Source organism: Thamnophis elegans, chromosome 4 (assembly GCF_009769535.1).
Source record: "Thamnophis elegans isolate rThaEle1 chromosome 4, rThaEle1.pri, whole genome shotgun sequence".
NCBI lineage: Eukaryota > Metazoa > Chordata > Lepidosauria > Squamata > Colubridae > Thamnophis > Thamnophis elegans.
Window position 1 is genome coordinate 72,701,624 of NC_045544.1, and position 17,624 is coordinate 72,719,247.

Below are 17,624 nucleotides of genomic sequence, written 5' to 3' on the forward strand. Positions count from 1 at the left end.
CCTCTTCCAAATGCGTCCAGGCCAGGATGTGGGACTGAAACAGATTAGCTGCACTTGTGGATAACTTTCAGAGGCAGCAGGATGGGGAAATGTGTCTATTCAATCTCTCCTTGATCTCCCTGTTACTTTTGATACCATGGTCTATGACTCTTAGGTGGGGTGCCTCCAGATTCAATTCTCACTCCACTCATTTTTGACATCTATATGGAAGTTCTGGATGAAGTCATTTGATGGCATAGGGTGATGATACCAGTAGTAGAATTCAAATAATTTAACAACCGGTTCATTGTCCTAATGACCAGCTGGGTAGATGTGGCTCGATGGTCATGTGGCCATGTGAGCATGGCCAACTCAACATTACTCACGTTGATGGGCGCTTTGCCTTAGCTGTTACAATGTAACACCACGTGCCCTCTGCAGGAAGAGGCCCGAGAACTATGGGCCTCATTTGCATACTAATTTTTTTGCTTTTAACCCTTGGTTAACCCTTAAAAGGCAAAAAAAAATCCTTATTCAAAGGAGGCCCCAAATTCTCTGGCCTCCTCCTATACTTAAACACTATGCACACTCCAAATCCCTGTGAGTTGAAGTCTGGTAGCAACTAGCTTCGTCTTAATTATATATATAAAAAAATTTTAAATTCCTTCCTTTCCTGAGGAGACTGGTGAGGCCCCACCTCCCTTGCCTCTAGTGAGTGCACGTCCCTGGATGATACCCAATAGTGCATCTCTGGCCCTGGCTGGTCAACTGGTGCCATTGATGCTCAATGTCAGTGCCTGGAAGCTGTGAGACCTGGATAGAGATGAATGGGCTTCAACTCAACCCTAACAGATGGAGTGACTTTAGATGTTAAAACTTCCTAAATCCAGTGATATCTCATCTTTAATTCTGGATGGAATTGCATCAGCCCAGCTAGAAGTGGTGTTTAGTTTGGGAATGCTCTTGGACTCATAGCTCCTATTAAAAGAGCAGGTGGCAAAACTGGCCAAGGGGCCTTTGGGCCCCTTCCTCAGTCTTGAGCACTGCATTCAGTCACTTGAGCTTTGGTCATTCTTGAATGAATTACTGCACTATGCTGTATTTAGGGCTGCTTTTGAAGAACACCCAGAAGCTTCAATTGGTCCAGAATCCAATGCCCCAGGGAATTATGGGCATTTCTTGCTATATCCATGTAACATTTTTGCTCCATGAGTTGCTCTGGCTTTCAGTTTGCTTCCTGATATAATTCAAAATGCTACTTTAAATCCCTACATGGCATGAGTCCAGGGTATTTGAAACACTTCATTGTTCTATCTGTTAGTTTAGGTTAGGCAGGAAAAACATGCTCTAATCCCATTTATTAAGGACTGCCATCTAACGAGGTATGCCTTTTCTATAGTTGTGCTTTCTCTCTGAAATATATCAATCATAATTAGACCTTGGAGGACTTCTGGTCCAATCTCAGCTCAAGCAGTAAACCCTGGCCTATACCATTTCAGACAAATGGAGGTTTTAAAAGAGGTCAGGTGTCTGCCATGAGCTACTGCCAGCAGAGACAAGAGGCATATTCTTAAGATAGTCAAGAATGCAAGTAAGGACTGTGATGTTGGTGCTATTAATACATCTTGGCACAAATGATCTGTCCCAAAAAGATGTATTTCTGTGAAGAATGATTTCCAGAGCTTGGGGTATGAACTTAGAAGTGTAGGTTGTAGGCTTATCTTTTCAGAGATTTTGCCAGTATATAAAGAACAAAAAGGGAAGGACTAGCATGTAGCAGAGGAAAGGCTTTGGTTTTATTAGTCATGATGCCTACAGTTGGTCCAATGAAAAACTATACAAAAGAGATGATTTGCACCCGTCCAAGAAAGGGACTGAGTTACTTGGCATTAAATTCACAGATTTTCTGGATAAACATTTAAACTGAACAGCGGGGACAGAGAATTAATTGATACAGAACATTTCTGTCCCCAGCAATCTAAAACTCATAGGGTTATCAGTGCATGTAACATAGATGTTTGTGTGAGTAAGATTATCACTCCTGCTGTCAAGCAAAACCAAGCATTTAATAGTGAGTGCCATACCATGTGCATGAATCATACAAGTGGCAAGAAAATAGGGGCAGTCAGGCATAACACACTCCAGAAGATAGGCTTAAGATACAGAAGGATCTTGACAAACTTGAACATTGGCCACTATCTAATAAAATGAAATTCAATGGTGAAAAGAGTAAGGTTCTACATTTAGGCAAGAAAAACGAAATGCACAGGTACAATATAGGTGGTACCTTGTTCAATAGTAGTAACAGTGAGAGGGATCTTGGAGTCCTAGTGGACAGCCATTTAAATAAGAGCCAGCACTATGCAGCAGCTGCCAAAAAAGCCAACACAGTTCTAGGCTACATAAACAGAGGGATAGAATCAAGATCACGTGAAGTGTTAATACCACTTTATATAAGGTGACCAGATTTTAACATTGGTAAAGAGGGACACCATTGACCCGGGGGGGGGGGGGGGTTTCTTGATTAAAAATTTAGTCTATATGGAGCAACAAAAATTTTCATAGAATGCAAAAATAATATTGTAATATATATTTTTTAATATCAACGTAAGTACAATTTACAAATATAACATTAAATATAAACAATTTACAAATATAAACATTAAAAACATTATTATTTTATTCTTTGGCATATTTCACATTTGAGTGAATTTTTTTTAGTAGATTGCTGTCGTTGTTTAAAAGGTCATGAAATTTTTCACAAGAATTTGTTAAATTATATTTCACACATAAAATGGCTTTCAAAGTCTCAACACTTAATTGTGATTTTTCTGATGTCCACACTTTATTTACCATAAAAAAAACACGTTCAGTCGCAGCATTAGTTCCTGGTAAGGACAGCGCGTATTCCACAATTTTTAGTGCATTATTGTATGGAACATGGTTTGTTTTAAAATGATGAAATATTTCTAACCATTTGTTCTCTATTGTGATTTTTGCTGATGCCCAAGATTTAACTTTTCCTTATCAATATATATTTTTAATAATGATACCTCATTAAAAAGATCATTTTCAGAAATATTACTATAAGGGAAATTTTGAGTAATATGATCGAATGATTTTTGCACATCATTTCAATTAAGTTCTTGTTTTAATGCAACCCAATGAAAATGTTCAATATCATTGTAATGTACCGTCCACTCTTCTAAATAATCTATGGAGTTACAATAGAACTTTTTAACGTGATTCATGATATCTGCATGATTTATTGCACCTTGTTCTTCTAGCTGGCTTATACTATTACAGATAGTTAACGGAAGAAAATTATTTTCTAACCGCTCTTGATACTGAAATTTTAAATTATTAACTTCATTTGCTACTTCGATTACCAAAATTTTGTCACCTTCAGTAAGTTTTATAGCATTTTGAAAAAGAGCTGCTTGATTGTGTACAAACTAGCCAAATTTTTGAAGATTCTTTTTCAAAAAACTCTTCTAAAATTCTAGGACATTTATCCTGTGATAGAAAGTAGGATTTCAAAGGATCGTATATTTTCAAAATTCTTTTGACAGCTGGAAAAAGAGCTAACCAGCGCGTTTTACTGTATCCAAGTATTTTGTGATATTCGACTTCCGCAGTTTCACAAACTTCTTTAAGCATTTCAACGCGCACAGTGTATATATAGAAATAAGAATATATTTTAATAATAATATTTTTCACATCTACGGGCAACAAGTCAGCAGCTGTTTGAATGGCGTTATGTATTATGTGTGCTGCACAACCAACACCAATAATGTTTGATTAAGGTTTTGTTTAATTTATAAAAAATATTATTTGTACCTTTTCTCGCTTTTTCTCCAAAATTTGCGTTCGTGTTGTCTGCACAATATGCAATCATTTTATGTTTAAAATTGTTTTTTTTCCAAAATATTAATAATGGAACTGAAAATTATTTCAGAAGTTTCACCGGGCAAAGAAATAAAATCTAAAATTCTAATTTTTATTCCAGTTTCTGAATAAAAAAAAATCTAATAATGGTTGGAAATAACTTTATATCCTTATGATTAGATGCGTCAGAATATATGGATATAAAATTAATTTTTTCTAGATTTTTGTTTAATTCTGAAAATGCTTATGGGGAAAGCACATTACACACAATTGCCTCGGATTTTGTTCTAGCACAGGCAAATTTTTTGTTGAATAACTTTTTGACAACTTGTGATGTACAGTCCATAAATCTGAAGGAATGATTGTGATTAATAGCATGAAAAGATATAAGTCCTTCTGCTAATTTCTTTTCTTCATCTCCATAAGTTGTTTTCCGAAAAAAATCCTGTATTTTGGAGGAAGATGCAGCAGTATTTAAATATCTTTTATGTTTCTGTGTCTCCAAGTGCTTTGAAATATCATTCTTCCTGCTGTGAGAAATAGAAAATTCACCATTACATTTCTCACATTTTACCATGTAATCGCGTTTGGTTTATTTTAATAAAAAAGGCCTTCCCTTGCGAAAGCTAGGCCGTCGTGGCTACTGCCAGCCCGTGGCTTTCGCTAGGAAAGGCCTTCACTAGGGAAGGCCTGCCTGAAGGTCTTCCCTTGCAAAAGCTGGGCCGCCGCCACCCACCCGAAGCCTCCCGAGTCCCACCGCTGGGGTTTAGTTGCTCACCTGAGGAAGAAGCAGCAAGCTCCTGGAAGGTGAAGGGAGTTTTCAAATGGAGGTCAAGCATGAAGCTTTTAAATTTAAACGCTTCGCCTCCAGCCCGCTCACTGATTGGCTGGACTCCAAGCCAAGCGGAAGGCTGGGCTGGCTTAGTGCGGATGGGCGGGGAAGCAAGCGAGTGAGCTGCGATGTGCCAAAAAAATGGGACTTTTTAAAAATGCTGTGGGACGCGGGACAAATTGTGCAAAATCGGGACTGCCCCGCCAAAAGCGGGACGTCTGGTCACTTTAACTTTATAATGCCTTGGTAAGGCCGCACTTGGAATACTGCATTCAGTTTTGGTCACCACGATGTAGAAAAGATGTGGAGACTCTAGAAAGAGTGCAGAGAAGAGCAACAAAGACCATTAGGGGACTGGAGACTAAAACATATGAAGTACGGTTTCAGGAACTGGGTATGTCTAGTTTAATGAAAAGAAAGACTGGGAGAGACATGATAGCAGTGTTCCAACTCAGGAGTTGCCAAAAAGAAGAGGGAGTCAAACTATTCTTCAAGGCACCTGAGGGTAGAACAATAAACAATGGGTGGAAACTAATCAAGGAGAGAAGCAACTTAGAACTGAGGGGAAATTTCCTGACAGTTAGAACAATTAATCAGTGGAACAATTTGATTCAGAAGTATAGGGTTTCCTGCCCAGGCAGGGGCTTGGACTAGAAGACCTCCAAGGTCCCTTCCAACTCTGCTATTGTATTGTATTGTATTAAATGTTGTCCCATCTCTTCTTAAAAACTTCCAGTGTTGGAGCACCCACAGGTTCTGAAGGCAAGTTGCTATCATGTCACCCTTGCTTTTCATTAAACTAGACATACCCAATTCCTGCAACCATTCTTCATATGTTTTAAGTCTTCAGACCCCTATTGTGAGAAATTGTGAGAAAAGATTTGGTGTTTTGGAACTCTGTATTTGTCACAAAAGACAATAGGACAGATATTAGGAAATTATGATTGGAAAGCTAATTAAATATACATACATAAAGGGTCTCCTGAGAAAGTTTTTATCCATTTTGGTTCGAAAATCTTATAAATCTATAATTTGTCACTCTTTCACTTGTCTGGATACAACTCTAGAATCTGGAAATTAGAACAGCTGATTAAAACAAATTTCACTTTAGATTTCATAGACATGGATAAGTAAGTGCTTTGGAATGCTTGTTTTTTCAATTATATTTAAATGGGGGCATTTTTTCTCCTTGGAAAAATCTACCATTGGTCCTCCAGAGCATGGACATATTTGTGAGCAAGACGTGGATCAGAAGTTAAAGTACTTATCCTTTTTTAAGGAATGGAAACCAGTTGTCCATTTTTTTTACAGAAATTTAATGCATTCATGAGTACTTCGTTACTATTAAAATTATGGTGAGGCAGATGTAAAACATAGTTTGCTGCTACCTGCTCACAAATCATTGGGGTGGGGGTTGTTCATTCCTTGTCATTATTAATGAAAATAATGTCATTAGTATTAAAGTAGCTAAATTCTTGTGACTAAAAGAAACGGGGACCTTTGAACTGCAGAAAAATAATATTGAACCAGAGACAAATCAGTGACAAAAGTTTGTAAATTTCTTGGGGACAAAACCTCTATTCATTCATTCATTCATTCATTCATTCATTCATTCATTCATTCATTCATTCATGTTGGATATCATTCAGAAGCTCAGCATTTTTCAGTCACACTCTTTCTCAGTGTGAAGGGCAGAAGTTTGAGGAAAACTAATATACAGAAGATGATGAGGGCTAATTAGATGGACAAATTTGAAAACAGTAGAATCCACTTCCGCTACTGAAATTAGAAGATGATGTCACCTTGAATAGGAACATAAATGTACATGATTGCATCTTGCTAGGCTGGTTTTTAGTACAAAGATTTGTTTTATCTTTCTTTTTCATTTCCCCTGGAAGAATGCTCACCTGAAAATTAGTTTGAATCTCCACAGACAGAACCAATATTACATATATAGGTAGTCCTCGACTTAAGACCACAATTGAGCATAAAATTTCTGTTGCTAAGTGAAACATTTATGAAGTGAATGTTACCCCTTTTACGACCTTCCTTGCCACTGTTGTTAAGTGAATCATTGCAGCTGTTAAGTTAGTAACACGGTTGTTAAGCGAATGTGGCTTCCCCACTGACTTTGCTTTTCAGAAGGTCACCAAAGGAGATCTCACGACAAGGACAGGTCAACCGTCATAAATATGACTCAGTGCCAAGCGCCTGAATTTTAATCACATCACCCCCGGGATGCTGCATTGGTCATAAAGTGTGATAAACGATCAAGAGTCACTTTTTTCAGTGCCGTTGTAACTTTGAATGATGACTAAATGAATTGTTGTAAGTAGAGAACTACCTGTATTTGAACTGTAGTTAAGAACTCGGGAGATATATTGCTGAGATTTAAAGTTTAAAAGTAACTAACAGTTTCTCAAGGACATGAATTCAGAGCTTTCCTGATCCACAGTCCATTGAAAAGGCATCTTCTGTCTGTCTTTTTATTCTTCTTCTTATGCTATATCCATCATCGGATGTTAGTGATTATGTTGGCAATCCTATTTTTGTCAACAGCCACACAAAAAAGTGCTGCTGAGTTTTGTCCAAACCAGTTCCTTAGGTTTTGAAGCCATGATGTTCTTCTTCTGCCTAGATCTCATTTGCCTTCAATCTTTTCCTGGCGGATTAAGTGAAAGATGCTGTATTTTTCTGGGTGTCGCATCACATGTCCAAAATATTCCAACTTTAACTCTTTAATGGCTTTGATGATTTCCCTTGGCTTTCCCAGGTGGCTTATCACCTCCTTATTTGTGATTTTATTAATCCAGTTTATACCTAATAGCCGTCTGTAAATCCACATTTCAAATGCTTCTAGTTTCTTCAAGTGGTTTTCTGTCAGAGACCAACTCTCTACTCCGTAGAGCAGGATAGAAAAGATGTAACATCTGAGTGACAAGATTGATTTTCAGTCTGAGGCTTATGTCTTTTCATAAGATGACTCAAAATCAGTGTTTATCAGCTTGTGCCTGTCCAGTTAGATTTTTCTGCTTAATTCCATTGTAGGCCACCCTCTCCAATTCATTAATGTGCATCGTGGCAGGAAACTTCCCTTCCTCTCCAGTCACTGGTCGCAGTCCTAGTAGCAGATCCCTTTTGGATTGTAGAACTGATGAAACACTAGAATTTCTCTTTAACAGGTCTCAGCTAAAAGGGTGATACAAGGAATGGTTTCCTTCTAACTAAACCACAAGTGGACAAACTAAGAAGGGAACATGTCAAGCATGAACAGAAGCCAGCAGCAGTGGGGCATGTACAAAGTTTGATCGGTGGAAACCACAGGGAAAAACAGGTAAAGAAAAATGGTGTTTGCTTTCCCAGCATGGGTAGGGAGTCTAAAGAAAAAGAAATATTCAACAGCATTGTCTCAGCCAACCATTATGGTTAAAGCAGAAGAACGGATTGAATGCTCAAAAGAGATATCTTAAGCCGCCTTCATTTTTAGCCATTTACACAGAAAAGTAAAATAGCTTTTGGTTGCAATGTGGGAAAGTTATCCATATATAGTCCCAAAGGTGCTTTTTTTCAGGAGGCAACTGGACTTTCTTGTTTTTACTTTGCAGATGTTTAGCTTCTCATCCAAGAAGCTTCTTCAGCTCCGACAGGATAGTGGGGAATGGAAGGATTTATATTCCTTCCATTCCCCACTATCCTGTCAGAGCTGAAGAAGCTTCTTGGATGAGAAGCGAAATGTCTTTAAAGTAAAACAAGAAAGTCCAATTGACTTTTGAAAAAAGCACCTTGGGGAAAACCATGACCTAGATGACTGAGAATCTCTATACAGATATATATTCTGCTTTAATCATAATTTAAGTATGATTTTGGATGTTACATCCTATGGTTAGGCAAATTTAATTTGAAATGGAAACCATATTTGCTCACTCATTTATTTCAAAGGTTCATATGGCTTCCCAATCTTAAGCACCTCTGGGCAGTTCACATGCAACATTATAATTATACAAGGATTAATTGAAACATCTAATTTTCTTTCTACAGTTTGAAGTGGTTTCAGTTTTGCATCTATCTAACCTACATCTTAGATAGATGCAAATGCTACTAACATAGCCTAATAGCAATTTTACTATCATAGCCTAGTAGCATTTTTGGTTTCTGCCATGTCCCAACCTATTGTAAGTCATCCTTAGCATCATGTATTAATGCAATAGTTTCCTCATTACGCTCCATCAAAGAACTGCCCTAAAGTGTGCTAATGTGTGCAATCAAGTCACTATAGATTCTTAGCAATCACACAAATAGATTTTTCCCCATCACAATCTGTCCCTAAACTGGTCCCTCATGTTTTACATTACATGTACTGCCTATGTATAAGTACTCCTTGCTTACCAACTGACCATTTGAAGTTGCAATGCGGTTGAATGAGTGGTGCTTTGGTATTTAAAGTTTTGGCTGTTGCACCATCTCATGACTGCCTAGTTAAGAGAGGGTTGTTATTAAGTTAGGGCTACCTATAACATAGGTAGCTCAGTGGCTAAGACTCTGAGTTTGTCAATCAGAAGGTCAGCAATTCAGCAGTTCAAATCCCTAGTGCTTACGGAGTGAGCTCCCGTTACTTGTCCCAGTTCTGCCAACCTAGCAGTTCAAAAGCACGTAAAGAATGCAAGTAGAAAAATAGGAACCACCTTTGGTGGGAAGGTAACAGCGTTCCATGCGCCTTCAGATTTTAGTCATGCTGGCCACATAACCACAGAGACATCTTCGGACAGAGTTGGATCATTGGTTTTGAAATGGAGATGATCACCACCCCCTAGAGTTGGGAACGACTAGCATATATGTGTGAGGCAGGGATGGGTTTATCACCCCGTTCCAACCGGTTTGGTTGGAACGGGGCCGGCGGTGTCCTCGTGCACACACACAACGCGCACGTGCATGCGTGCGGCGCATGCATGCATACTAGCATCTGTGCGATGCTCCAGCTGCTCCTGGAGGATCGCGCAGGCGCTGTATGCGTCCTGTGCATGTGTGGAAGCTCAGAACTCATCAAAACCGGGTAAGGAGCGCGGGCGGGCGTGTGCGCCCTTCGCTGTTCCCGGAAGTTACTTACTTCCGGGTTCGCCGACCAACCGGTTCGCAGGGACCGCCGCGAACCGGTTGAAACCTACCCCTGGTGTGAGGGGAACCTTTACTTTACCTATAACATCCACCTTGCTGCTAATTGTCCTCTTCTTCTCTTTCCTTCCACTTTCCCAGAGAGAAAGATTAGAACTTTCTCCAGATAAACTATCTTTGCATAATGTATCCAAAGTAAGATAATTTGAGCCTGGTCCTGTGTGCCTCAAGTGAGAACTCTGGGATGATTTGTTCAATGATCCATTTCTTTTCTTGGCTGTCCATTGTATCCTCACATATTTTGTCCAACACCAAAGGTGTCAATATTCTTTATATCATGCTTCTTCACAGTCCAACTTTTGTGGCTCTATAGTGTCACAGGGAAAAAATTCCTTGCATCATTCTGATCTTTGCAGCTATAAAACATGTATATGAAAGAGAGGCAGATGATTGCACAAATGTAAAAGAAAAACAGCAAAGACAGGAAAGAATAAGCAAGGAGGACAGTCAATTTCATGCTGATATAGATTTCTGCTGATCTAAGGATGAGTGGATTTTATAAGTCTAATAGTTGGGAGGGCGCATTTTTTTAAAACCCTTTTTTTGTCTTATTCCATTGTTACTGTAACTTGCTGTGGTATATGTATAGATCAAACATCAAATACAGCCAAAGTGAAAATAAGGGAAATGTGTAATTGGTTTCCATCCTATATCTTCATGTTTATTCCAGGATGGTGATAGCCACTGACATTTTTGGCACTTTTCCTTCATACTCAAAATAGCAACTTTGGCAGAAAAGCTCCCATCAGGAGAGTGGTGGGTGAAGGAACATTAAATACCTTTCCCATACACTGCCTAGTCCCAGTTCAAATTCTACAACAACCCAGACAAGATAAAATTAATTTCAAATATGCTTCTCATTACTTATAAAGTACAAGTAAGAAAATAGCTGTTAATCAAATCTAAAGAAAGATGGTATTGAGAGATAATACAAGCATCCTTTTCAAATTCACATACTTTCCCCCCTCAATGTTGTCTCTTTTCTGTCATTCTCCCATTTTCCTTTATTATTCCATTTTCTTTCTTTCAGGGTCCTCAAAAACAAAAAACCAGAATCTCCCCACACATTGAGAGAGATTCTAATGTAAGAATATTATGCATATTCTTTGTGTCCTGGTGTACTGCCCGAAATTGCTTCAGTGAGTAAGTATTGTGGGCTATATACTTGTTTGCTTAAACTGGGTTAATCAAAAAGATTCTTATTCACATGAACATGTAATTTAGTTTGATCAAAAAATCTTGGTAAATGCAAAGCAGTAATAGTGAATACAATAAATATTTGAAAACATATGCTAGAAACAGGTAATCACTCCATCATAGTTTAGTATTATCCATTGCTGTTTTATTCTATTCTCTGCCTGGGCAAAGGAACATCAGTTATGAAGGAATATAAACAGGGCTGAGTTGCTACAGGTTCACCCAAGATTGGGCGAATCAGTAGCTAACGTTATGTCTGGTTTCGAAAACCTCCAAATCCCACCCTTGGCTGGCCCTGCCCACCCCATCCCGCCTCTTTCACCCCACCCCTCCCAGAGTCTCCATACGGCCAGTTTTGGATGTGAGGTAAGTGCAGGACCTGTGCGGAGCTCTGGTGGGTTTCAAAATTTTTTAGAACCTCTTCTGTAGATGTGGCCTGCTTTGTGGGAGTGGCTTGCTGGCCATGTGACCATGTAGGCATGGCTTGGCAGTCACGTGACTGGGTGGGCATGGCCAACTTGTAAAATGTGGTGAAACTCACTTAACACCGTGCTTGCTTAGCAACCAAAATGTAGGCTCAGAAACTCTGGCATTTGAAGCACGCAAGCTGTCAAGTTACAAGACCCTTTGCACCCTAACCCTTTAGAAAAAAACCTCCAGGGGCGTTCAAACTTGACAGCTTTAAGACTTGTGGACTTCAACTCCCAGAATTCCTTCTCCAGTCATGTTGGCTCAGGAACTGAGCATTGAAGTGTGCAAGTCTTAAAGCTGTCAAGTTACAAGACCCTTGCACCCCTAACCCTTTAGAAAAAAACCAGGGGTGTTCAAACTTGACAGCTTTAAGATTTTAAGGTTTAGATAGGACTCTTAGAGGTGGGCGAAGCAATTGGTGAGCCAGCCAATCATTGAGTGGCGGGTGGGGCAAGCATGATGCAGACGGGTGAGGGAAGGGAGCTGGAACCGGTTCTAAATGGCATGGTAGATTTGTGGAACCTCTTCTATAGAAGAGGTTAGAACTGGTATGAACCCACCCCTGGTGTGGAGGCTCGGGAAGGGGGAAAAATGGGCCTCCTGGAAATTTCAGAAGGGCAAAAATGGGCCCATTTCCGGTCTCCAAAGGGCCTCTGGAGCCCAGGGGAGGCAATTTCCACTCTCCCAGAGGCTCATGGAAAGCCTCTGGACTCCGGGGAAGCCAAAAATGCTCTCTTGCCATGGTGCAGGAGGCCCACTAGGCCACACCCACTATGGCCATGCCCACCCAGCAACTGGGCAGAGAATCTATTGTTGAAATTTTTGAAACCCACTCCTGAATCCTTTCATTCCCCACTATCCTGTCAGAGCTGAAGAAGCTTCTGGGATGAGAAGCAAAACATCTTCAAAAGAAAAAACAAGTACAGTTGCCTCCTGAAAAAGCACCTTTGGGACAACCATGACCTGGATGACTAAGAATTTCTACAGACTACGAGTTATGATGGCCTTCAGAAATGGATTCAGTCATATGGACTCATAGGTTATAGGAAGGTAATCAACAAACTGGCTAGACATGGATTACCAATTTGGTTTAAGGATGAACAATATTCACTTAAGCTCAAATTTACAGGCCATAAAATCTAGCTCTGCTCTCTTCACCCAAGGTATTAATAATTTCCGTAAACACCTGTTTTCTTTTTAGGCCATGTCTATTGTGTTTGGAAAGAGTCATGATGGCTCAGCGGCTAAAACGCTGAGCTTGTTGATCAGAAAGTTGGCAGTTTGGTGGTTTGAATCCCTAGTGCTGCATAACAGAGTGAGCTCCCGTTACTTGTCCCAGCTTCTGCCAACCTAGCAGTTTGAAAGCATGTAAAAATGCAAGTAGAAAAATATGGCCCGCTTTGGTGGGAAGGTAACAGCGTTCCATGCACCTTCAACATTTAGCCATGCCGGCCACATGACCACGGAGATGTCTTCAGACGTCGCTGGTTCTTTGGCTTTGAAACGGAAATGGGCACCGCTCTCTAGAGCCTGGAACGACTAGTACATATGTGTGTGTGGAACCTTTACCTTTATTGTGTTTAGTGATCCTCTGTTGAATGGGAGACAACAGCTTTTGGGGCAATTTGGTGAATTAGATATTCAGGAGTGTTGCCTGTTTGGCTGAACAAAGATGCTACGTTCTGAACCAAAGCACTGTATCCCCTGCTCCCGAATCTCATTCTGTTTGGCCATGACACATGGATCCTATATGGCTACTTCATCTGAATTAAATTGTGGGCTAAGGGCTTTTTATTGCCGTATGTAATTCATCAAACTTACTTAAACATTCAGCAAACTTACTTAAACATAGAGGAAGTGAAGGACCTCATACTCTGCATTTTTTTCTTCTTCTTCAAATCTTGACATTTAGTAATGTATTCTATAATGAAAAGCTTAGTAGTAATGGGACTGAACATTATGATAATGCATACCTTATGTGCCGCTAATAAATTTTGGGTTGTACCAGCAACACTTTGTTTTCTTTTTAAATAAACCAAAATGTTAATGTAGCCATATTAATTTTATAAATGATGGCTATTTGAATTGTTCTTATTGGCAGAAATTTCAGGAGGGAAATAAACTGCAGTCACATTTATCAAGTCTAATGGCCTTTAGCAAAATTTAAATTGCAGCACTGAATTAAGTTACAATAAAAATAAGTTAGAGTAGCTGATGTTTAACTAGGCAAAAATCTCTGTTTTGTAAAAGAAAGACTTATAAAGAAGCCATGTAGATCAGCCATCTAGCAAGAAAAACTTCCAGGATCTACCAATTTAACTTCTGATATAGGAATAGCTCTCCATTCTAATTGTTAGGCGACACTTTACTATATATTATACTACATACCAAAAAATAACAGCAAAACACAGGCTTAGAACTGAAGCAACTTTAAATTTACTTACCATATTTTTCTCCAGCTGATGGCGCAGGAGGGTCCAGGAATGGGTTGTTCAATCCTTATTTGCCCAAGAGACTGAGTCAGAATTGAAGCCACGCCTCCAGCTTCCCCTGCTGATATTCAATTTCGACTCAGTCTTGCACGAAAAGAGATGTAAATTTTTTTACTGTGAGTGAAAATTGTTTTCTTTCTCAGAATAGTTTTTCATTTATTTATTTATTTCGCTTATCTTTAATGTTATTAGCAGAAGGAAGGTGTTTGAAATTGGCTCACAAGTTCTTTCCCACCTGTTTGTGTTAGGATAGTGAATTGTGCGGGTTGGATCCTCCTGGAGATTCCCAGATTCCTTGCAAGTAAGCAGCCAGCTGTGCCAGCCGTCGGAGTCTATTGCAGCTCCGCTCGGCTTGATTCCGATTACAGGCTCATAAGATGCCAGGGAGGTTTCCCTGCATTGCTGCTGGTTGTCAGGGGCTGCAGCGGGCGGACATCGAGGCTGCTGGTGCAGGGAGCGCTTGTGTGGCACGCTGGCGTAACCGGAGAGACAACAAGAGGGCGTGCAACGCCAACTGGACTCACGGGAGAGTTGCACGGCTAACCAGACGTTCTCAGGGGCGTTTGCTCACTGGCACTGCTGGTTTTTCCTGAAGGCTTCTCCCTCGTGAGTATGGGGCCCTGGAGTGGCCATTTTTGGGGAGAGGCCCTGGAGTGGTCATCTTGGGGAGGCCCCTCGTGGTGGTGGCCATTTTGTTAGTGGCCATGAGGTGGTGGCCATTTTGTTTGAGCATCTGGTGGGTCACATGGTTTGTGGCCATTTTGTTGTCCTTTTTCACTACCACGAGGCTCATTGCAAGTGCCAGCTCCGGTGAGAACAGTTACAGATTACTGTGCTGGTCCTGAACTGGGTAGAGTGAGGCCTTGGGGCACAGAGATCGCTACAGTGCCATGGCTGATTCCTTCAGTGAAAGTAGCTCTGGGGCAACTTTGGCAGCTCCCTCGAAGAGGTCAAAGAAGAGGAAGAGTTTCCCCCAGGATCCTCCTCCACTGGTAAAGCACGCTCCACCCAGACAAGGAGGTTCAGGGGATTGGGAGAAGTCCAGGCAGGGAGGTGGAGATAAGGCTCCTCTGTCTTCAGTGAGGTCCCCCCGCCTCCTCAGGGGGCTCCACTTTCTCCATCCTCTTCTCCTTCAAAGATTTCTGCATCCCCCAAGGGCCAGTTCCATCTCACCCCCACTTTCGAAGGTTGAGGACGAGGAAGGCGAGTACCATCCACTTCCACGTATTATGCCTGCTCCTGAACCAGGACACAGGCACTTGCCTGGTTCCCAGGCCTGGGCTCAGTCATAACATTGGTGAATTTGAGGACTTGCCTGATAACATTCAATCTCTTATTCATCAAGCCATTGCACATGGCATAGCCCTCCAGGGTCGCCCACCTGACCAGGCGGACGCAGAGCTGTTGGAGGCCAAGCGCAGACATATCCAGGATCCAGTTGCTTGCCCAGACAGAACACATAGAGAGGTCTCTCCTTCGCTGAGGAGCAAGGTTTCACTCCAGGAAGAGGAGGAACAAAAGGAGACGGAGCTTTCTGATGATGAAGGTTTAGCATTGGATTCCCCTGCCTTTGTCAGTTTGTTTCCTCCTAATTTGTTCTATTCCTTGCTATTTAAAGCCAGGAACACTGCAGCCACTGAGATGGAAGAGGACAAACAGAAGGAGAAGGAGGCCAGGACCGAGGCTTCGACTTCTAAGGCAGCACCAAAGAAAAAGCATTTCTTTGTGGAACCTGCGGTGCAGAAAGAGGAGATCCCTGCACAGAAACTGTTTCTGGATGTCATCCAGAAGCAGTGGGCCAAGCCAGGTACTTTCCCCACCCCTGGTGGGAATGACAGATGGTTCTATAATATAGTGCCTGATTTCTCCCAGGCATTACAGGTTCCAGAGGTGGACGCTCTTGTAGCCGCTCTGGCTTCTCCAACTCCCATGGTGGCAAGTGATGTGGCTGACAACTTGAAGGCAGAAGATAAGAGGACTGAACTGGTGTTGCATAAGACCTTCCTGGCGGCAACATGGGTGATTAAGGCTGCTTCCTCTGCCTCCTTCTTCAGTCATGCCACGCTGATGTGGCTTGAGCAAATGCAGGAGCGTGTCCCAGCGCACGATGTGAGACAGCTTCAGGACATCAGCAAAGTCATGGCTGTGACTCAGTTTTCTGTGGATACGACCTTGAACGCTGCTAAGTTTGCCTCCAGGGCTCTTTCTTCCTCTGTTTCAGCTAGGCGGATGGTGTGGCTTCAAAACTGGCAGGTGGAGGCCAAAGCGAAGTGGAAGCTGGCGGCCGGCCCATATGCGTGGAAAAAGCTCATTGAGGATAAGAACAAACATAAGGTTTTGCCTGCCACAACTAAAAAGCAGGAACACAAGTACACACCATGTACACATAGGGCGCCCTATAGGGGTACTGACACAGATTATCATTACCAGCCTAGAAACTTTCAGCCATGTCAGGACAGGGGGCAGGATAGGTCTTCCTACAGGGATAGGTCAGGTTTCCAACCCCAGGGTAAATGGCCCTTTTGGGGGGGGGCAAATGCCCCTTCCGCTGGAATAAATGAGCGGGTCTGGATAGCTCTCATTGGAGGCCTGTTGGCATTGTTTGCCAACTGATGGGAGAATATTACTTTGGATCTCTGGGTCCTCAATATAATAACGTTTGGCCTGTGACTGGAATTCTTTTCCATCCCCCCAAATTCCTTTCGAACGTTTACGTCCTCCAAATGCACACTTAAGAGACAGCTCATGCGCCAAGTGATAGACCACCTGATGGAGATCCAGGCGGTAGAGGTGGTTCCCCAGGAGGACCGGGGCAGGGGTTTTTATTCCAACCTCTTTGTGGTTCCAATGTCCTCTGGGGTTGGAGGGCGATCCTTGACCTTAAAAGGTTGAACCGCTACTTAGTTTACAAACAGTTTAAGATAGCCTCCCTTCGTTCCATTCTGGAAGATGTCAGGGAAGGTGACTACTTCACTTCCATTGATTTGACGGAGGCTTAACTTCATGTATCTATCCTCCCTGAGCACAGGAAGTTCCTTAGGTTTTCCTACACTGGTAACCACTACCAGTATAGGGCTCTTCCCTTCGGCCTTGCTTCGGCTCCCAGGACCTTCACGAAGGTCCTGGCAGCCCTGGCTGCTCACCTTAGAATGGTTCCCATCAGACTTCATTATTTAGATGATATCCTCCTCCAGGCGGAGTCGCCAGAGCGGTCCCTTCAAGATCTAGGCCTGACAGTGGAGACCCTGCAGAGGTATGGGTTCTCCATAAACTTCCAGAAGAGCCACATGCAACCTTCTACCAGACTGTTGCATTTGGGAGCGATCATAGATTCCTCCTCCGGCATGGTGTTCCTATCCCAGGATTGCAGGGCTAGTCTAGTGAAACTGGTCAACCAGGTGCAGAGAGAACGGTGTGTGCCCATAGTCACCTTATTTCAGTTGTTGGGGAAGTTCATTTCATGTATAGATCTTGTTCCCTGGGCTAGGCTCCATGCTAGAATTCTCCAGTGGTTCTTGCTCCCATACCAAAGGAGCAAACACAGCACCTCATCTTTTCAAGTTCAACTACCCCTCCTACGTGAGACTCTCTCTAAG

At 41.8% G+C, this 17,624-nt stretch overlaps 1 long non-coding RNA gene across 1 annotated transcript; it reads left to right on the forward strand.

Moving 5' to 3' along the window:
* Positions 1-7,884: 7,884 nt before the first annotated feature.
* On the forward strand, positions 7,885-12,439 carry LOC116508370. Its single transcript, XR_004255313.1, has 3 exons — positions 7,885-8,033; positions 10,899-11,011; positions 12,404-12,439. It is a non-coding gene; the product is annotated as an uncharacterized LOC116508370 (long non-coding RNA).
* Positions 12,440-17,624: the final 5,185 nt, after the last annotated feature.